Genomic DNA, 23,811 nt, shown 5'->3' with positions numbered 1-23,811 from the left:
GCTATCTACTGCAGCTGCAAATTGTTGGACAACGTGGATAGTAGAAGGGCACAGCTCTGCTGCAAAGCCTGGTCATAATGAGAACAGAAAGGTCAGTGCCCCCTGGTTGGTTTTGCCATGCCCTGGGGACCTTGGGTTTGCCCCACGGTTTTCTCATCAGTTTCGTATCATTTGTATAAGAAAGTGGTATTCGCTGCAAGCCACCTGGCCTGTAAGTTACTTTTATGCATTTATAGTGTCTATACACAAACAGCTGTTCTCTGTATCTGCTATCACTGCTTCATGCTGATTCTGTTATGGGCCTGCACTTTGCTTTATAGCTTGTCCCTGACCTGAACTGGGATTGGTCACTCATAATTAGTTATATTACATTTTCATGATTTCTATCAAAATCAGATCTGTCTATACTCTTTGGAGTAGAGAACACTTGTTACACATTTTAAAATTTTTACTCTATTTAATCACTGAAGTATAACTAGAGGAGTGAGAGCTTCCTGTAAAGTATCCCCTGGGATTATTTCCCAATTTATGAGCCTCCATCTAGAATATTTGCTAGCTGGCTTTAGGTATTTTCAATAATGTACTTTTCAGTCACAGTTGAAATATACTGATGATTGGATTTGCAATCAGTGCTGATTGTGTCTTATTATCATTATATCTCCAGCACCTAGCATGCATCTGCATATTTGTATATGGTAAGTGCTAAACAATGTAAACTGAGTGAATGAAGGTGTCCATTGATTGCATGTTCCTGTTTTCATAATGCCTTTACAAGTAAGGCCCAGTTTCTCTTCTTTGCATTTTGATGCAGATTCCTTTCTTCATTTATTCAACACAATATGTATTCTTCACTTACTATTTGCCAATCACTTTCCTCAAAGGGATCATATTTGTGGTGTAAGCATGTGTATGTATCTGTGACAGGGAGATAGAGAGCTATTGAGAAAAAGGGTGAGTTTTGAGTGGGTTGTAAACAGACGTGTAAAGAAGCAATCATAATCAGTGTGCAAATAAGGACAGGTATACTGCAGCACAGACAAAACATCAAATTCAAACCCAGAACTATGGATGGTTTCCTGAAAGAGATGATGATTTTACTAGGCTTTTGCTCTTGTTGTTGTTGTTTTTTAAAAATAGGTAAGGTACCTAGGACAAGGCATATGGAGAAAAGAATTACTGTCAGAGTCAACAACACATAGAATGTGAGCAAGCATGCAAGTAGTAAGGTGCAACTGAAGGAATGAGGTGTTGAGTGAGACTTGGGGCACTGCCAATTCTTAACACCTCTGATACACTATATTCTAAGCCAGTATCATTTTTTGCTTACAGTAAAAAGCCTCTACATGGTCTCCTTGATTCTACTTTTCCAATAGTCTCATCAGACAATAGCTGCCTGAGAGACTTTTTAAAATGCAAGTCATGTCACTCCTTTGCACAAAACTCTAAGTAGCTGACCATCTCATTGGAATGAAATTAAATGTTTTCAAAATGGCATACAAGTGTCTAGATGCTTTTGCTCCTGGCTTCTCTCTCTGTTTTTGTTTTCTGTCCAGATTCCCATGCTCACTCCTTTCCAGCCATTTTCACCAAACTGTCTCCCAACTCAGGATTTTGTTGTTTCTTAAAACATTCTTTTCTCCAAATATCCCGGTGATACTGTTCATGCTCAGATGTCACTCAGAGAAGTATTCCCTGACTGTGCTGTGCTTTTTGCTCAGTTGTGTCCGACTCTGTGACCCTATGGACTATAGCCCGCCAGGCTCCTCTATCCATGGGGATTCTCCAGGCAAGAATACTGGAGTGGGTTGCAATGCCTTACTCTAGGGGATCTTCCCAACCCAGGGATTGAACCCAGGTCTCCTGCATTGCAGGTGGATTCTTTACCATCTGAACCACCAGGAAACTTGAGAATACTGGAGTGGGTAACCTAACCCTTCTCCAGAGGATCTTCCTGACCCAGGAATCAATCCAGTATTGCCTACATTGCAGGTGGATTCTTTACCAGCTGAGCTACCAGGGAAGCCCATTCTCTGACTGCACTGTCTAAAATTGTACCTATCCTCTCTTCTTTTACTCACTTCTGCTTTCCTTGATAGCCTAACCTGACCTATACTCAATACATATTTGTTGACTGTCTGTCCCTGCCCTACTAGAATACATGCTACATAAAGATGTCGTCTGCCTTTCTCACTATCTTAACCCTGATACCTAGAACAGTGTTTCACATAGACCCTCAGCACATATTTGTTGAATTAACACACACACAAATGAATGGCAATGTATCTTTTTAAAGAATCTCTCTTCCTACATGATTATTATACATACCAAATAAATTAGAATTTTATCCTGAAGGTAATGAAGAATGATTGAAGAATTCTAAGCAAAGAGTTACATCACCCAAGGTATACTTTAGAAAAATTATCTATCACCCAGGAGGAGGACAGATAGAAGGTTTTGAAGCAATTTAGGCAAGAAATTATGAAAATAGAACAAAAATGTGAAAGTAATGAAAGAGAGGATGATTCACTTTAAAGAAATATTCAATTGATGAAGCCCCCTGGGTCACCCTTAAATCAAAAGGGTACATTGGTTTAAGAGGAGGAAATAGCACGACCAGTTGGCCCACAATTCTCCTAGTTTCAAAACTGAAATTTCTGCATCCTGAGAAAATCCTCAGACCTGCGTAAAACAGACTGATTGATCACTCTAAAAAGTCAGAGATAGATACTTTGGGAACACAATCTTTTCCTCCATTTACATTTAAATAGTAGCAATGATTCCCACATGAGTTATTGTCTTCTCTTAAGAATCACTTCAAATCCCATATTCCCCTACATACTCAGATTTACTTTCCTTTCTACTCCCAATCCAAAACACCTCACAGTCTTATATTATCTCCCTCTTATGAAGGACCACATCATTTGTCAATTTCTTCCAGAACAAGTGACCTAATCTACTTAGTGTAATATATTCATTGACCATATTGCACACTTCCCTTTTAGACTCAAAGCTTATATAACATAATTACCAAGCTTTATTCATCCTATTATCCTTGCCAAACATGTAGTAGAGCTATGAATTCATGTCTTTTGAAGAAGCTGATACAGGTGTGTGTATATGCTACAGATTTAGATAAACAGAAGGTGAAGTCTGACAGTGTTGATCTTTGCTTGGGAAAAGGAAGTGGTGTGACCATATACTATCCGCAACCTAGGAATATTAATCAAAGACAAGCTGACCACCATCTTTGAAAAGGGAGCAGAGAATACAATAGTTATCATTGCTCACAAGAATAATTCTCAGCACAGCCAGGACCTGCACATCTTATCACATGAGGACTGCTTTGTGTGCCATCTTGGGCCTATTGACTCTAAGATTCCAAAAGAGGAGGAGAATGGATATTGTGAACTGTGTTTCAAAGTCTTTAGACAAGTAAGAATACATGTTTTAACCCTATGTATATATGGAGCAAGACATACCACATGTAAATTTAGAGTTTTGAGCACTGCTATGTTGACCAGCAATCTGAGCCAGAATTTATTAGATTGGTGCAAAAGTAATTGCAGTTTTGCGTTGTTGAACTTTGCCATTTGATATTAGAATATATTCATAAATAAATGTGGTTATGTTATACATCATTTCAATGTATATTTATCATTTTATGCTTTTTTGCTTATCATTTATTTCTTGCTGGTTATTTCACATTTATTTTAGACTAGGGAAATGATGTTAGACAAAAAGCAAATTCAAGCAATTTTCTTATTCAAGTTCAAAATGGGTCCTAAAGCAGCAGAGACAACTTGCAACATCAACAGCACATTTGACCCAGGAACTGCTAATGAATGTACAGTGCAGTGGTGGTTCAAAAGTTTTGCAAAGGAGACAAGGGCCTTGAAGACGAGAAGCACAGTGGCTGGCCATTGGAAGTTGACAATGACCAGTTGAGAGCCATCATCAAAGCTCATTCTCTTACAGCCACACATGAAGTTGCTGAAGAATTCAACATCGACTATTCTATAGTCATTCGGCATGTGAAGCAAACTGGAAAGGTAAAAAAGCTCAATAAGTGGGTGCCTCAAATATATGGGAAGACATAAACTCAAGAACTATGGGAAAAAATTTCTCAAGAATATCCTTCAGAGTTAGAATGAATTGCATTGATATAATAGTAGGTTGGATTTGATCAACAGTAAACAGGTTCCAGGCATTAGAATGTCACATGATTTGGACATTAACATGTATGAGATGATACTTCAGGGCTATGCTAGTCCCAATTTAAGTTCTAAAAATCATCTAAATATTCAAATAAGCATCTTTAAGATTAAACCATGAAGACCAGAGATACCTCTTAATCTAAAATTTCCTTGTTGAACATAGAAAATGTTACTTTTATATATTTCAATTTTTCTTATAATTTAGGATAGTCTTCACATGAGCTTAATGATATAAGGATATAATAATATGTTTTTAAATGATATATAGATTAAAATAAAATCGGTAGAAATATGATAATTTCAGTACTAGACCAGAGTTCTAGTGACTCTACTTGTCATACTCATGCCAAATCTAGAATCTGTAATATTGATTTATAGTCATGTTTACCTAACACCTTTCCAGTTTTAAAAGGGATAAATGTATTAAATGGTCTTTGAGCCCAAGGATTCAGTGATTAAATCACATAATGTTTTAGTGCAGTGCTTTTTGGAAGATGTAGTGGCCTCAGCAGGAGTCTCTGCATGGCCAGGCAGGCTGGCCTGGAGTTTGTATCACACTGAGGTAAGTAAGGAAAGGTCTAGCACTTTTGACTTCAGCATCGCTTGTCTCCACTTTAAAATTGGGCATTTTGGGGCTGTTTTGAGAGGCTCAAAAATGTAGTGGCACACACACTCCTGTACTCACTGAAGATCTTTCATATTGATGACTATTCCTTGCCTCTATAGGAAGCTTTATAAACCACAAAGTTCTTTTGAAGTCATTATATCCTTTGCAATTTCCTATAGGCTAGATAAATATCTTCACTTTTAAATGGGAAACTGAATCTGAATGATTATCTTGAAACACAACAAACATTCAGGTAATTCAACATGAGTATGGAATGTGTTATACTTGATTATATTCTGTTTAGTAATTACATAATAGGTCAGGTATTACTTACCAATTTTCAAAATATATTAACATATATAGAAAATGTATAATGATCATAGTTTCAACCTCATTGGTAGCAGTGAAAGACAAGATGTACAAAGCGCCTTGTACTTGTACTTAATTGCTAAGTTATGTCTGGCTCTGCGACCCCATGGACTGTAGCCTGCCAGGCTCCTCTGTCCATGGGATTTCCTAGGCAAGAATACTGGGGAGGTTGCCATTTCCTTCTCCAGGAGATCTTCCCAACCCAGGGATAGAACCCATGTCTCCTCCACTGGTAGATAGAGTCTTTATCAGTGAGCCACCTGAGAAGCCATACAAAACACCCTCCCCCCCAAAAAAAACCTGTATTGAGTACCTATAGTCTCTAGGACCGGAGAAGGTGATGGCACCCCACTCCAGTACTCTTGCCTGGAAAATCCCATGGATGGAGAAGCTTGGTAGGCTCCAGTCCATGGGCTCGCGAAGAGTCAGACACGACTGAGTGACCTCACTTTCACTTTTCACTTTCATGCATTGGAGAAGGAAATGGCAACCCACTCTAGTGTTCTTGCCTGGAGAATCCCAGGGATGGCGGAGACTGGTGGGCTGCCATCTAGGGGGTCGCACAGAGTCGGACATGACCGAAACGACTTAGCAGCAGCAGTCTCTAGGACATTGTGCTAGACACAAAGTTGACATATAAGGTTCTAAAGAGATCTAGGTTGTGATAACAATGATAAACTCTTTTACTTGTAATTTTATAAAATTGACATTTCTTGACAAATGTCAATAAGAGATTTTGCTAAAATAATAAGATAATACTTAAGGAAATCAGTAACTTCATTAAAGTATCCAGTTAGTGAATGATGTAGAAAATTCAGCTGGAAATGCCTCATCCAAAAAGAATATTGACTCATCACACAAAGCAGTTTGGTTGGGCAAGCATTTTACAGAGAAGTCTGACTCTCCAATTCTGTGCAGAGAAAAGCTATGATAAAATGGATGACCTTTAAAACAAAATGTCCTTGGCTGTGGCCAGAGTTATCAGACAATGTTTTGTCTTCATTATCCCCAATCTAAACTTTTATAACCATACACAAATTTCTGTCAAGCTGATGTCTCAAATTTATAATTCAGTCAATACACAGTTATTGAATGGCACTATGTTCAGAGCAGGTGTGTAACTGTTGTAAAAGTGTATCAAAGGAACTTGACTGCCACTTTCCTTTTTCATGTTTACTCCTGGCTACCCCGCCTAGCAAAGAGAAACTTAGTTCCGTCTGAAAAATCTACTTATATAGCTCTAAGCTATGTAGTACATTCAATTACTAATTTTCAGTTTCCTCAGTGAAATGATCATGAGCCAAGCGTAGGAATCAAAGGTAAATTTTAATTACACAGTAGCTGAACTTTTTATTTTGGCCTATAGAATCTGACAAAAAAAATCAGGAGAAATCCATATATCATATACACAAACTGTCCATCCAAATGTTTTGAGATATTTACAGTCTGTCTAAGAAAATGTTTAGGGTGAAAATACCCGAGGCACTTTCCGAAGTTTTAGAATTGGAAGGAAAGACAGGAGGCTAAAAACAATGCTGTCTTGAAGGCAATGTGAAAATGTAACTTTTCTCTAATTACCTAATTAAATTTTACAACTTTTAGATAGATTCAAGGCTCCTTTGTTGTTCCAAGCATGGAGGTCAATTAAAGGATTTGCCAAGGGAAGTTCATTCATACACCATTGTTTCAGAAACAAAAAGGGGTTGCTTGGGGAAACGGCATGGTAGACAGAATCGAACTATTTAGAATGTACTTTTACAGTAGCTTCTTTCTACTACTTACTCTCTTTCTTCTGTATACTTGAAGCTGGCCATTCTTTTCAGGAAATATAACAAAATACTATTATTTTCTGTGTATATTTTTGCTGATTCACTAACAGTTTTAATGAAAACTGCATATTCCCAAAGACTCTCTTTCTTCCCTGTATACTTAGCAGTATTTTCATCATTCAAAAATAGATCTCAATATCACCTCCTCTATGAAGATCTTCTGGAATCTTCTCCAATATTCCACTAAGTCACTGTCTTACCAGGCTTCCATAATATTTCATATCCATCTCCACCAATACTCACTATTTTTTGCATATAAAACTGTTTCCTTTCATGGACTGGAAAACCCTAGAGGGGAAGAACCACTAGAGCAGTTACCTCCTTTATACTGGCTAGACAAACAGAAGGGAATAGACCGTATACTTCAATAGTTCATTGCAAAAATAGTTTTTTTTCCATTTATGTTCTTATTTTTATTTATGTTCTCACTTCTCCCTTAAATTGGGCTTTCTTTCCATAGGCCCTGTTGCCTATGTTGCATGTGGTTTATCACATGTATTGAGAGATTAGGAACATTAAGCATGTGACAAATATCAACAACGACCTGGGGATTTATTATAATCAACCAATATGCTCAACCTTGTAATTGCTCAGAGCTTTTTGCTCCATAATTATTTGGTTGCCTCAGTGTAGCCATTCAATGATGTTATAATTAGTGGGTAATTAACTAAAGCATTTACCAAGATGCTGTAGAGCATGAAACATGTGTGCAAGCTGATAACATGAGGATTGATAAACTACTTAGTCAACAATTTTCTAAAACCACTTTAGCAGATCCTTTCAAACCTCACCAATTGTAAACCCTTTCCTCTTTCAGACTCTAGCTTATTCCACAGATGTTTTGTGTGCCATATCAAATGTAGATTGGGGCCATCTAAACCCTGCCTTATTGCCTCTCCCACTGTACCTGCATTTCCACATACACCCTTACCCACTTCCACAAAACCTTGATCTTCATAGCAATTACCAGTTCTCACATTGTCTGAGGTGGATCCTGCAAAAGATTGACTCCAATTTACAGACGGAAACATCTTGGAGAGCTTAAGCCACTTGGTTTAGTTTAAATACTGCAATTTAAAAGACTTGGTAAAATATACCTGTTTCAAACCTGAGCCTCTTCAGACTCTGCACTGAGTACTCTTTACAATGTATTTTGTATACAAGGGGGAATATCAAAAGCCGAAGAGGAGGCAGAGTAGATTACATTTGGGAAGGAAAGGGAAAACAGGTAGAATAAAATGTAAACGTGAGACTAAAAGAGCCTAATTAATATATAAATACAAGTTGGCTGCTGACTCATCCTCTTATGTAAGAATGTGCCCGTCTATAAGAAGATAATACTAGCAGAACCTAAATCATAAGGCTGCTTGGAAAAGTAACTGAGATAATGAATATTAAGCTCTTAGACGGTGTCAGATGACTGAGCGACTTCACTTTCACTTTTCACTTTCATGCATTGGAGAAGGAAATGGCAACCCACTCCAGTGTTCTTGCCTGGAGAATCCCAGAGACGGGGGAGCCTGGAGGGCTGCCATCTATGGGGTCACACAGAGTCGGACACGACTGAAGTGACTTAGCAACAGCAGTAGCAGTAGCCGCAGCAGCCACAGATGGTGTCAGATACACAGTAAGCACCAGTGATTAAGAGCTGTTAGGATGAGAGGGAGAGAGAAGGAGGAAGAGGAAGAAAGAGAGAGGATATGAAACAGGCCATCTAAGAGATTTGAGAGAAGTGGGTCCTGCTTACCCACCATTGCCCAGGGGAAGAATGAGTGACTGGACTCATGGTTGGTCCTGCTTGTCCAGACTGAGCTTATTGAACCTTGAATCCAACAGCTAAGCCCTCTTGTTCTGATTGCATCCTTTCAAAACAATCTTCTGCTTATGATTCGGTTTCCCTCAGAGCCTAGGAGGTGCTCCTTTCCAAAGGCCAGCACATCCTTCTCACGCTGGAACCACTGTGAGTTTAAAAATATCATTCTGGTTTGTGCACTATCACAAGAGTAAGTGGTTTTATAACTTACCCTGTATGAGTCTCCTTTTTTTCTTCATCTCACTTCAACATTCCTCTCTGATACTGTTTTTTTAGTAGTAAACTAGTAACCCTGGCATCCTTGTGTAAGGATCTGCCCTTGGGGTAACCCAAACTGTTTCGATCACCATGAGTCTCCAGTCTCACTCTCATCTTGACCTTCCTCTCTTAGGTTGCTTTTCATGGTGGGAGGCATGACCACAGTCGAACTAGTGCCATGTACAATACATGTAGGTCATGGTGCAAGGGAAGAAGAGAGTCATCTGTTCAACCCTAGTTCTGAAAAGTCCTGGGAAGAACTTTTGTCTGTCATGAGCTAGGTATCAAGGGAGGTGTAGTGCTTTGCTTTTCCTGACTTGACAAGCCCAAACAGGAGTCACGGGGTACTATGATTAGTGACCTCTCAGAAACTCAGAGAGTGAATGAGGAGAAATCTTCAATTGTAAGGGAAAGAGAATCACTATTATTAACAAGAGAACTGAGCAGTGTGTTCAGCAGATTAAAAACAACAGATGTTCAGTATAGATATATAAAAATAGCACACTTACCAAATATAAATTGGCAACAATGATAGCATGCCATTCTTCCAGAAATGGAGAGAAGTAAGTGTCAAAATAGGATGCCCAGTCCCACTGTACCCCTTGCTAGATGCATCCTCAAACCCTGGCTCCCAGTTTCAATTCTCCTGGACTCCACCATAGAGCATCATTGTGAGATACAGCCAAGCAGGCTTCATATCTGACTAATCCACCTCCACCGAGGTGTCACTAGTGAAAGGGCACTGGACTAGAGCTAGCAAAGCTGGTTAGCCCCTGCTGATCCTGTAGCCTTGAGTTTGCCTCTTTAGGGCTTGACATTGCGTTTGTATGGTGTTTCAATTGGAAGTGCCTGTGTACCAGGATCAAAATTACTCTATTGTGGACCAATAAGACAATCTTCTTTGTGTTGTCATTCTCATTAAGATTAAATACTATTCATTAATACTAGTTTAAAAGGTTGACAATTGCTCTTAACTGAACAGATAGTAAATCCTTTCAATAATGGTTTTAATCATAGTTTCCAATGATAATTTTAATCATAGTTTCTCCATAATAGCTTTATTGAATAATTAGCTTCACTGTTGCCTGTCTTCCTATCTTCCCTACTGTCATCAGTGTTCTGTATAAAAAGAAAAAAAAAAAACTAAAACAAACAAAATTATAAAAACAAATCAAGCATCATGTCATTTTTTTTGCTGAATCACACTACTGCTCTTTGGTTCCAGGATAGAAAATAACTGTGTTATCTTGTAATTAAAAAATAATAATAACAGATAAATGAAACCTTTACAATTTCACCCAAGCTACCTCTCCAGATTTCCACATGCTCTTCACACTCTTTCTCCTAATGTCAACATTTTGCTTAACTGCTATGCATTCATCACAACTAAGATATTAATATTTGTAGAATAGTATTAACTAAACTACAGACATTATTCAGATTTTGTCAGTTTTTTCCATTAATGTTCTTTTGTGTTCCAGAATCCAATCCAGGATATCACGTACCACATTTAGTTATCCTGTCTCCCTAGTTTACATTTATTCTTTCCTCACCTTTCATGACCTGACTCTTTTGAAGTGTACTAGAAAGGTATTTTATATACATTTATTATCTTTTATAGTATTTTGGCAAAACATGATTTTCCAAAGTTATTTATATCTTCTTTTTTCTTCCTGTCTCCTTTGGTGAGCTTATGTCACACATTTGCAGAACAGACATGTTTAAACAGTCTGTATCCTATCCAGAGTTCTTCCAAAATCTTAGGGGATTTAAAAAAAATTGCATACGGTAGAATTAACCCAGTGATGTGCAGTTCTGTGCATTTTGATAACTGCATAGTGTTGCCACAGTATCATACAAAGCTATTCTTTCTAAAACTTCCTGTGCAACCTCTTGGTACTCAAAGTACCACCACCTTAAATCCATGGGAACAAACATCTGTTTGCCATCCCTATAATTCTACATTTTCTAGAATTTCATACACATAGAATCATGTAATATCAGAAATTAGCCTTGAAGTCTGATTTCTTTCTCTAAGCAAAATGCATTTAAGATCCATCCATGTTGATACATGAATTAATGTCTGTTTTTTTTTTTTAGGAATTGGTCTTTTAGGTGGATGCACCATGGTTTGCTTATCCATTCACCTCTTGAAGGATATTTGAGTTGTTTTCAGGTTTTGGCTCTTATGAATAAAGGTGCTAGAAATGCTGATGTACAAGTTTTTGTGCTAACAAATTTTCAGTTCTTGTGGGTAAATTCCTAGGAGAAAGGATGCTCAATCATATGATAAGCATTTGATTAACTTTATAAGAAACTGGAAAACTATTTTCCAAAGTGGTTGTGATATTCTGCATTCCAGAATATCCAGAATTTCTGTTGTTCTTTATTCTCTTTACCACTTAAAATCTTCAATTGATTTATTTTAGTCATTCTAATAGGTATATAAAGGTGAACTTAAAAAAAAAAACTTGCAATTCCCTAATAACTAATGATCAGTGCAACTAACTGTGGCAACTCTATGTTTTATTCTTAAGTTTTAAGTAGTTTATTTTCTGGATGTATATCCTTTAGCAGGTGTGTGATTTACAAATATTTTCTGAGTCTGTGTCTTATCTTTTTGTTTTCTTAAAAATGTCTTTCATAGATCAGAAGTTTTGATAAAAGTCTAATTTACTAATGTTCTTTTATAAATTGTGCTTTTGAGTTCATCTCTTAAAACTCCTAATCAAACTCAAGGTCCTGTAGATTTTCTCCTATTTTCTTCTAGAGGAGTTTTTAGTGTTACATTTTATGCTTTAGGCCCATAATCCATACTGGTTTAATTGGTATAAGATGTGAGACATATGTCAGGGTTTATTACTTTGTAAATTGTGTTCAATTATTTTAGTATCATTATGCGAAAAGGATATTCTTTCTCCACTGAATTGTATTTGTACTTTTGTAAAAAGTTACTTCACTGTATTTGTTTAGATCTACTTTTGAGCTCTCCATTCTGTGTAATTAATCTATGCCTATCCTTTCAGCATTACTCTGATTACTGTAGACTTAGTAAGTCTTGAAGTTGGCTACTGTGGAATTTCTAACTTATTTTTTTTCCCTCATACTTATTTTGGCATAGTTACCTTTTATGTTAATTGTAAGGTTCTTTCTCTGGCTTTGGGTGGCTCCCCCACACACAGGGTCTGGTCAGTATTCTGCTGGTTACTTCAGTGGGCTGCTATTCAGATTCCCAGACTTTTCTCTCTGTGAAGCTCTTTTCTTTTTGGCACTGAATCCTTTGAATTCTGGTATCTTCTTCTTCCCCAAATCCCAGCTCTGTCTCCTCAAGTCAGACAATACCTAGCTCTGTCTGGGTTCCTTCTTTCTGTGCTTATCCTGGAAACTCTCCAAGGTAGTAAGCTGTGCCAACCTCCACAGTCAGGCTCACCTCAATTCTTCCCTTCCCTTCTCTTCTCTCATCTCTGCAGCTCTCCTTTCCTCTCCTGCCCTCCCTTCCCACCCCTCTCCTCCCCTTCTCTCTCCTCTTCTCCCTCTCTTTCTCTCTTTCTTTTCAGAGTGTTTAGAGGGAATTACTGTATATTGGTTAGAAACAAACTTCCAGAGAACCACTTTTAGTTTTATTTTATGATAAAATTGTATATATTTAAGGTGTACAGCATATAATTTTGATATACATGTGCATAGTAAAATCATTATAATCAGATTATTATGCTAAGTAAAACAAGCCAGACATAGATAGGAAAACACTGCATGATGTCTCTTATATGTGGACTCTAGAAAAGTCAAGAAACAGAGAGTAGAACTATGGTTATCTGGCCCAGGAAGGTGGGAGGAATAGGAGATATTGGTCAAAGGGTACACAAGGTATAAGATTATGTAGGAGGAGTAAATCCAGACATCTTATATATAGTATGATGACTATAGATAATAATACTATGTTGAATACTAGAAATTTTCTAAGAAAGTAGATTTCAGGTGCTCTCATCATAATGAACCACTTGTTTTGTTGTTTTTCTTATTATTTCTATTGTTGCATTATTTTTATGGCATTATTTTCTACTTCTTTATTTGTTACTGCTTTTGATCAGTTTATTCTACTTTTATTTTATTAACTTCTTGAGATGGACACTTGACTAGTTAATTTCTAGTTATTATTTTCTAATGTGAGTATTTAATAACATTTTCATTGCTTTGGTACATCATATTTTAAATATTATCCAATATCAAATATTTTATAATTCTTATTATGATTACTTCTTTCACTGGAGAGTTATTTTGAGCATTATTATTTTTAAAATTTTCAAATATATAACCTAATTACAGTTTTATTTTTGGTTTCTAATTTAAATACATTTTTAACAGAGAACACAGTCTGCATGTTTGAAATTCCATGATAATATTGAGATTTTATTTGTGATCTTCTTTTGTTTTGAGTTCTTTGCTGTTTAATAAAAAGTTTATAGATATGAATTACTTGGTGAATGTTCAGTTAAAGAGAACTGAACACTATATACTTTAGATTGTTTTGGTATTTTAGCCTGGGTACTTAAGAAATACTGCATAATCATGCAATAAGATGATAAAATAATAAAATAGAGTTCAATCTAATTATCTTAATAACAGCATACTTTGCTTATTTCATTGAACATTTTGAATTGTTATTTTAATTTTAAGTACAATGATAGCAGATTAAAATACTCAGATATAACATTTTAAATATTAAAATAATAAAATTACTTAAATTCTTACTGTATATGCACATGTTGTAGAAGGATTTCTTTTATAGATCATAAAATGAATACTTTTGCAGTAATAGTTCAAAAAATTTAAATTACCTTTTAAAATATATTATGTCAACTTTTAAGATCAGTTAATACTTACTTTAGTCTAAGACCTTCCTTTTCTTTCATTCCTGTAAAACCTTGAAGAACCTGAGTGGATTTTATGGAATTGCCTATGTTTAATGACATGAGATATTGGTTAGGTCTGTGTGCTCTGAATTGGTTTTCTTAAGTAAAAAAAAAAATAGATTTTATAATTATAATGCCTGAAGTTTGTGTATTATAAATATATGAAATATAGACTTTATTTTCAAAATGACTCTGTCAAATTGAATTTGACAGGAACAGCCAGTTTAAGTTATGAGTTCTACCAGCACTGGAAAAATACTGCCTCTTTGGGAGGCTGTGAAAAATCGTGAGGAGATAAGAATTGCAGCTAGGTCTTGTAAATAAGGAGCTGTCCTTTCATTTCTTTCTTTCTTTTTTTTTTTTTAATGCAAATAATGAATGTGGTAGTATTTAATCTATTGTCCATGGCAGAAAACTTAATAAAAACTCTTCTTTTGGGAGAAACCAGAATGAATGGATAAACCACATCTTAGCTGACTTCACATCCCTTCTCAGCTTGAGTTGAATCAGTCTCTCTCTCTTTCATTTTCACTTTGGGATCCAGCTAAAAATTCACACCAAAAATACCATGGGTCTGCAAAATAATTAACCTGCATTTACTACTTTGGTTCTGGAGTAGACAAAAAAGGAAATAACAATTCAGAGGCTACAGCTACTTTGATAAATCTTTTTAGAATAACATATCAAATATTAAACTAACTATTCTGTTGGGATCATATATAAATTTTATATCTTTTCCTGGATGGATGGAAGTAGCAACAGAGAAAGTAAGTAAATATTGGTGATCTTGGGATTCCCTGCTCTGTCTCCTTGTTTCTGTGGAAGGAGTTGCCTACCAATTTCTGCATGTCCATGACCCTTCCACTTCATCTCCTCTCCTACCCCCAACATAAAGGAGGGAAAAAAAGCCGAGCCAGAGCAGAGGAGCCAACCATTCCTCAAGTAATATCTAAATTATTTTTTTATTAAGGAATGCTATGCAGTTTCAACCTAATTTGTCTTGATATACTTTATATTAAAATTAATGAGAAAATAAAAGCAAACCTGGACTGTGACAGATTATTTTTGCTTGACATAATTCATGACCTCCATTTAGGAGGTAATTATGATTTCTGATAAACACTTGTATAATGTTTTCATATAACTAAATGAGTCTAAGAAATTCTGATAAGCTACGGTTACCCAAGGGGAACACAGAGGATGAGATGGTTGGATGGCATCACCGACATGACGGACATGAGTTTGAGTAGGCTCTGGGAGTTGGTGACGGACAGGGAAGCCTGGAGTCCTGCAATCCATGGGGTCACAAGGAGCCAGACGTGACTGAGCAACTGAACTGAAATGATCTGAAGGTTGCCCATGCAACTGGGTAAAAATAATTAAAATATTTTATTAGATACATGTTTCCAGTCTATCTTAACAATAATTATTTAACCATTTTTCTTTCTTATTAAATGTCTCCTACAGAACATAAAATTTTGAATAGTCTTTAATGGGCCTCTTCAATTATGAAAAGTTTACACAAACACTATACTCATAATCAATTTGTTCAAGAAATTTGGTTTAACAGGAACAACAAATCTAAAGAGTAATGTTTTCTAGAATGCTGATTGGTATGTGGCTCCTATAGTAATTCAAGTCAAAGGGTGTATCAGTTCAGTTCAGTCGCTCAGTCATGTCCGACTCTTTGCGACCCCATGAATTGCAGCACGCCAGTCCTCTCTGTCCATCACCAACTCCCAGAGTTCACTCAAACTCATGTCCATCAAGTCTGTAATGCCATCCAGCCATCTCATCCTCTGTCATCCCCTTCTCCTCTTGCCCCCAATCCCTTCCATCATCAGTCTTTTCAAATGAGTCAACTCTGCATGAGGTGGCCAAAGTATTGGAGTTTCAGCTTAAGCATCAGTCCTTCCAATGAACACCCAGGACTGATCTCCTTTAGAATGGACTGGTTGGATCTCCTTGCAGTCCAAGGGACTCTCAAGAGTCTTCTCCAACACCACAGTTCAAAAGCATCAATTCTTTGGCACTCAGCTTTCTTCACAGTCCAACTCTCACATCCATACATGACCACTGGAAACACCATAGCCTTGACTAGACGGACCTTTGTTGGCAAAGTAATGTCTCTGCTTTCTAATATGCTATCTAGGTTGGTCATAACTTTCCTTGCAGAGTGTGTATATCCTCTACCTATTCAGAATTCCATGGATAGAGGATCCTGCCGGGCTATAGTCCATGGGGTCGAATACAGTTGGACGCAACTGAGAGACTGACATTTTCTCACATTCTGTACCTTGGCTCCCTGGTGGGGCAGCAGTAAAGAATCTGCCCACCAATGCAAGAGACATGAGTTCTATCCTTGGGTCAAGAAGATCCCTTGGAGAAGGAAATGGTTCCCTTATACCAAATACTCCCACTCCAATATTCTTGCCTGGGAAATCCCATGGACAGCAGAGCCTAGTAGGTTATACTCCATGGGGTCACAAATAGTTGAGCATGACTTAGCAACTAAATAACAACAATAGCACTTTATACCTGAAGTGATTCTGGAATATGGGAGGTCCAAAGGTAAAAACCAGTTTCTGTATTCTAGAAACTTTTAGAGCAGGATAGCATATCACTTCTTAACTGGCTCTTTAATACTTCCCAGGTAGCTCAGTGGTAAAGAATCTGCCTGCCAATGCAGAAGACCCCAGAGACCTGGGTTTGGTCGTTGGGTCAGGAAGATCCCCTGGGTAAGGAAATAGCAACCCACTCCAGTATCCTTGCCTGGATAATCCCATGGACAGAGGAGCCTGATGGGCTCCAGTCCATAGGTTAACAAAGAGTTGAACATGACTTAGCATGTGCACATGAGCACACACACACACACACACACACACACACACACACACAACTGGATCTTTTATCTTACTTCTTCAGGTATAAGAAGGATACTAAGTAGGGAATTATGTCTGAAGACTGGCAGATTTTATGCCCTCAGGTCAACTGCCAAGAATCTTAATATATTATCCTTTTTTAATCTCAGTGGCAGGCCACATATAAACATTTTTCCTTCATTTTCATGTTATTTGATTTATTCCTGGATACCCTGTTTCCAAAGTGCAAAGAAAACATTAACACTGTGACAAAAGATATATAAGTCATCTGAATAATTAGAAGAAAACTGATCATTCTTAGATAGGGTATAATAATATAAAAAATATATCACTACCAAACTCCCAATATTTAAGTTACAGTTCATATTTACTTTAGCTTAAAACCCTTCATTTTTTTCATTACCATAAAGCCATGGAATTTGAGTCGATATTATGGAATTTGAGTGGATATTATGGAATTGCCACTGTTTAATGACATGAGATTAGGTCTGTGTGCTCTGAATTGGTTAAAAACTATTTTTATAATTATAATACCTGAAGTATGTGTATTATAAACATTGGATGAACTAGAAACTTTATTTTCAAAGTGATTTCTTGAATAAATTTATTTCTAGAAAATTAATATTTATATTTTCTCTAATGTTAAACATACTTTTCACTATAATTTCCAGTTGGTGTATGTTGGTATGAGAAAAAAATACTCCTGTTATTTTTGTTGGCTTTCTAGTCAACAAACTGCTAAAGTCATCAACATTTTCTAATACTTGTTGATCTGTATATTTTGTATATGATCGTATCACCTTACAATAGTGACAGTTTTGTCTGCCTCTCTTTTTTAAAAAATTTTCTCTCCTTATAACATTGGTCAGCATCACTGGTACTTTGTTAAAAGTAGTTGTAAAATTTACATCCTTATATTGTTCCTGATTTTAAAAGGAATCCATCAAAAGTGATTTCATTTGATATCAACTTTATATAGTTAAGGAAATACAATTGCATTCATAGGTTGTTGAGAATTTATCAATATGTGTTAATCTTCATCAAGTAATTTTCAACATTTGAGATAATCATTTAAATTTTGTCAGTCTATCCAAATGGTGAATTATAACAGTTTTTTTTTCCTGATATAGAACCATCTTCAAAGTCCTAAAACAAACTCCACTATAAAAATGCTACTGTGTTTAAGTTAATATTTTTGAGAATTTGTGCATGTATGTTCATAAATAAAATTGTCCAATAACTATTCTTACATAATTGTAATAAAATATAGTTTTTGAATAAGGTTACATACATAGATTCTAGATTGATTCAAGCAGTGCTGCTGCTGCTGCAGCTGCTAAGTCACTTCAGTTGTGTCCAACTCTGCGGCCCATAGATGGCAGCCCACCAGGCTGCCCCGTCCCTGGGATTCTCCAGGCAAGAACGTTGGAGTGGGTTGCCATTTCCTTCTCCAATGTATGAAAGTGAAAAGTGAAGGTGAAGTCGCTCATTCGTGTCTGACTCTTAGCGACCTCATGGACTGCAGCCTACCAGGCTCCTCCGTCCATGGGATTTTCCAGGCAAGAGTACTGGAGTAGGGTGCCATTGCCTTCTCCGGATTCAAGCAGTAATAGTTATCAAATGATTGATGATTTGATGAGTACATTGATGAATGAATAGATTAATAAATAAAAGAAAAATCATCCTATAGGTTTTATATGGTTTTTGATGTAAGACACCTGAGGAAATTATGTAAACAGTCTTGAGGGTCATATATACTTTTTATTTTGCTTTGATGAAGAAGTGGACTTTATACCCTTTATACTCACATATTTGCTTTGCTGAAGTTTTCAGGAACAGGAAGCTATGTCTAGTCAACTAAAATTCCTAGCAGAAAAAAAAAACTACTTTTTAGCATTTCATCTATGGAAAGAGATAAAATAACTCACAGTTTAACAAGGATTAGTGACTTGTTGACTGCAACCAAGATATCAGAAAATGATTGTTTCTTGGCAGCAAAGTGATGAAAAACCTAGACAATGTGTTAAAAAGCAGAGACATTATTCTGCTGACGAAGGTCCATATAATCAAGGCTATGGTCTTCCCAGTGGTCATGTACCGTTGTGAGAGCTGGACCGAAAAGAACACAGAATGCCAAAGAATTGATGCCTTCAAATCATGGTGCTGGAGAAGACTCCTTTAAGTCCCTTGGACAGCAAGGAGATCAAACCAGTCAATCTTGAGATCAACCCTGAATATTCACTGGAAGGACTGATGCTGAAGCTGAAGCTCCAGTATTTTGGTCATCTCATGTGAACAGATGACTCACTACAAAAGTCCCTGATGCAGGGGAAGATTAAGGGCAAAAGGAGAAGAGGGCATCAGAGGATGAAATGGCTGGACGACATCACCGATGCAATGAACATGAACTTGGGCAAACTCTGGAGGATAGTGAGGGACCGGGAGTCCTGGTGTGCTGTAGTCCTTGGAGTCGCAAAGAGTCAGATTATAACTGAGCAATTGAACAACAACAAACTTAAATTTCATATTTGTATAGTATATTAGACAACAGTAACCACATTAATAGCAAAAAAATTAATTTCAGAATTTGATATCATATAAACTCCTGAGCATTATTGGCTTTCTAATATAATGTGAATATACTATCTTTTTGCCATTAACTATTTATAACAGAAAAAACTTTTAGAATTTAAAAATTAATTATTTTATTGCTGGAAATAGAAGTAGTACTTTATTTCTAAAATTATATTATAATGTATCCATTGTCTTTTCCCTATTTTAACTGTGCCTGCAAACTTGTGATTTTCTATGATATATAGAGCTTAAAAACTCTTAAAATTAAATTTTGATTAAGCCTGGTCAGGTAAATATTCATGGACAACAGCAAGTTCTACATTTAAACATAAGTTTTGTTAAAGTTCAGGGTTATATAACCCTAGTCCAAACCCTACTTTGGAAATGTCTGAGAGAGCTGGAAGTACATCAAAGATGTCATTCTGTTGACACATGTAAATTTGCAATAGTGCAAGCATAATTTAAGGTATAAAGCACCATATATGAGAGAATGATTTCTAGGAATGGAAGACATGCTTTCTTTAGTTTTACACAAATAGTGATTTTTAAAGGTCTTGTTTTTCTAAATAATGCAACATATTCACTAGGGTATACTTAAGTAGTCATGGTTGTGAGCTTGTGGACAATTTATTTATATTCAAGGTTCAGGTTTTATATCTTCCATTTTATTTATTTCATTTTATCATTTCATTTGATACGACACAAATCTGGGTTATAGTTTCAGTCTCTTCAGCATATATAGCTCTATGAATTGGACATGTTATCATCCATAGACCAACTTTTTCATCTCTGAAATGAACATGATCATATTTTCCTTACTGTTTTATCAGAGGGATTACTGTAAAAACGGACCCTCATGGTTTTGACTCATATAAGACACTCAGCTTCATAATTTACAGAGTTGCTGTGAGGATTACATGATATAAAGCAAGTGAAAATGTTTTGAAAACACTGAAGCACTATACAAATATATCAGTATTTTAATTAGGGTTCAATTAAGATTGTAACATTAACTTTCTTAAATATTATCTTTATAAAAATTCAATTTTCCAGAGAAAGAAAAACATTTGAGCTTTTTCAAAGAACTCCGTGATGAGCCACACCATCCTTGTACATACCAAAATAATAGTGTGTTGTCATTCTACCCATCAACTTTTGTCAAAAATTTTTAAGAAAAGAAATCTGTGGTAAAGAGAGAATACAGACACACCTAGGAGATGTTATTTGCCTGAGGAAACTTGGACAGAAGCAGAAAGCTATTCTAAAGGAAGAAAGAAAGTGAAGTTGCTCAGTCGTGTCTGACTTTCTGCGATCCCGTGGACTGTAGCCTACCAGGCTCCACCGTCCATGGGATTCTCAAGGCAAGAATACTGGAGTGGGTTGCCATTTTCTTCTCCAGGGGATCTTCCCAAACCAGGGATCAAACCGAGGTCTCCTTCATTGCAGGCAGCCGCTTTACCCTCTGAGCCACCAGGGAAGCCTTAAACTATTCTAAAGACAGGATGAAATATAAACTCTTAACAGGAATAGAAAGAACATGATGTTGAGGCTTAAAGAGAGGTATAATACATTTGATTCAGGCAATAGGGAAGGCTTCAGAGAAACTGCTGAATTTGAGCCAAGTCTTGAAATAAAAATAACACATTATCCTGCACGGGCAAGACTGGAGATGTGATAAGTTCTGTGCTCAGCCTAAGAAATGGTCCAGTGGTCTGCATGCAGGTAGTGTGTTTGGCACAGGCTGTCAGTCTAATGCAGTTGAAGAGTGTTGTGTATGAGAAGTATGGCTGCCAATGAGGAGGCCACTTCATCACTGACCTGATATTTGCCAGTATGCCTTGGATTTGGCTGTTATGAATGGGTGGCATATCCTCAAGACACTTCTGGATCAAGTTTTATTTCCAGAATGTTCTATGATTGTACTTCATGATCAGTGTAGATTATCTGTGTAAACTAGTCATGAATTCCCCCATTTTACAGATAAATAAAATGAGACTTGGAGACTTTTAGGACCCAGGTCTGCCACTTTTTCTCCACTTTATTATAGCTGCACCCACAGTGAACTCTAAAGATGTCCTGAATAGCTACAAAGTCTTCAGTGGGTTTAGAAGACATGGAAATATCAGTCACATCTCAAAGAGATCTAACACTCAAGGGATGAGGCCAATGACTTTTGGCAGCATAATTTATAGGCAAGTGAGGAAATGACAGCTCAAAATAAAGTTGGAGTCCTAGTCTGGATCAGAATTGGGACCTGCATTTTTTCTTCTTTGCAGAGAATTGAATAATGAAATGAATAGTAAGCTGCCAAGGTGAGTTCCACAGAGGTAAAAACTTAAGGACAGCTCTGGGTTAGGGCCCTAGAATCTGAAAATGTGAACTCAATAGAGATTATATTACAGAATAAATATGCACAGTAAAACAGAGGCCTCCCTTTGGTGACACTCATCACTTACTTAAAGCCATACTTTTTAGTTTTCTCTAAGTACTGATGTATATTTTGGAAAATATGTATAAACCACAGGAGTGGAACATATATTTAGTTATGCTTTATTTTAGACATTTTCAAAAGCTTTCTGTAGAGAACTAATCTTTTCATTTTTTTCTTAGTGCATCATTATTTCATATTTACATTGTTGTTTTTGTTTAGTTGTTAAGTTGTGTCCAACTCTTTTGTAACTCCATGGGATTTCCCAGGCAAGAATACCAGGGTGAGTTGCCATTCCCTTCTCCAGGGGATCTTCCTGACCAAGGTATTAAACCCACATCTTCTGCACTGCAGGCAGATTCTTTACCACTGAGCCACCAGGGAAGCCCAATGATACATGTACTTACTTAAACTGCCTTCCCTCATTTAATGACAATTGTGAAGGCAATGCAACAACTTAAATGAATGTTCTTGACAAAACAGGACATGAAAATAAGATAGAAATTGATATTGATATTGAGATTACAAGGATGAATGCATGTAGAAAAATAATAAAAGCTAACATAGAAAATAAGAGTTGATGCCCTATTTGATAGGAGATGGTATACTTCTTTATTTCCATTTTTATTTTATAAATAATCTTATTTTGTAATCAACATTTAAGGATCAATCTTTATTTAAAATGCAGTTACAATTTCTGAACTTTATTTAAGATGACTGAAATACTATATATAACATTTTCAATTAGACAAGAAAGTCTCCCCTTCATTTCAAATTCAGTTCATTTTCACCTGAAAATAAATCTGCCTAAGTATTTGCAATGAAAGGAAGATTGTAGGACAGTAAGGAAAGCTGTGTGACTGCCTACTGAGTAGGAGTGGAGGGATCTATATATTACCAAAAAAATTCAGAGAAGTATTTTGGACAGAAGGTTCACACTGTCTGTGTTAAAATGGAAATTGTAGTATTTTACATATTTCAAACATTGCAATGGGAATTCATAAAGTTATTGTTAAAATGTTGAATTATATCATGAAACATTGAGGGAAAAAAAGAGAGAGCTGCTATCTAGGCTGTGGTCAGAAAAAGGAATATTCTTCTCAATCAGGCATCTGTGAGGTGTTGATAGCCAAGCATTAAGTTGCAGTATATATATATGTATATATATGTATATATATATACAGTGTTTTATTTTTGTGTTTTCTTTATCAGAGAAAGGCCACTGTATTACGATAGGGACGAATGAAAGTACAGGAAGGGCAAATAAGAAGATAACAGGAAATAGAGAAAAGTCCGTAGGAAAAAAATGAGACATACAATAATAATAACAGAGTAAAGATGAAGAACTAGTGATTTATTATTCCTGGGTGAAAAAACGGTGCCTAAATCATAGATTAAAAATAAGCATTAACAGGGATTCCTAGTGCATGGGACGTGTGAGTGACTGGATATAGAAAGTGACAAGAGTGGATGACCTTACACTTCAAGTGAAGAAATTCCTAAGTATCTATTTCATTCCAGTCACATTGCTAGGTATTTGGACTTCCCTGGTGGCTCAGATGGTAAAGTGTCTGTCTACAGTGCGGGAGACCCGGTTTCGATCCCTGGGTTGGGAAGATCCCCTGGAGAAGGAAATGGCAATCCACTCCAGGACTATTGCCTGGAAAATCCCATGGACAGAGGAGTCTGGTAGGCTACAGTCCATGGGGTTGCAAAGGGTCAGACACGACTGAGCGACTTCACTTCACTTACTGATGTGAGCTCAGAGATTCTACATCTGCTGCCATCCAAAAAGTCAAAAAAGAGTGTATATGTCTGTGACTGCGTGTTATGTAGTGAAGGGGTTTTGCCCAACAAGAGAGTATGTATTAATAATGACATAATTTAACCTTTGGCAAAGATGACCTAGTAACATGATCATTTG

This window comes from Oryx dammah, unplaced genomic scaffold (assembly GCF_014754425.2).
Source record: "Oryx dammah isolate SB20612 unplaced genomic scaffold, SCBI_Odam_1.1 HiC_scaffold_26, whole genome shotgun sequence".
Classification (NCBI taxonomy): domain Eukaryota; kingdom Metazoa; phylum Chordata; class Mammalia; order Artiodactyla; family Bovidae; genus Oryx; species Oryx dammah.
This window is presented reverse-complemented; position numbering follows the sequence as displayed.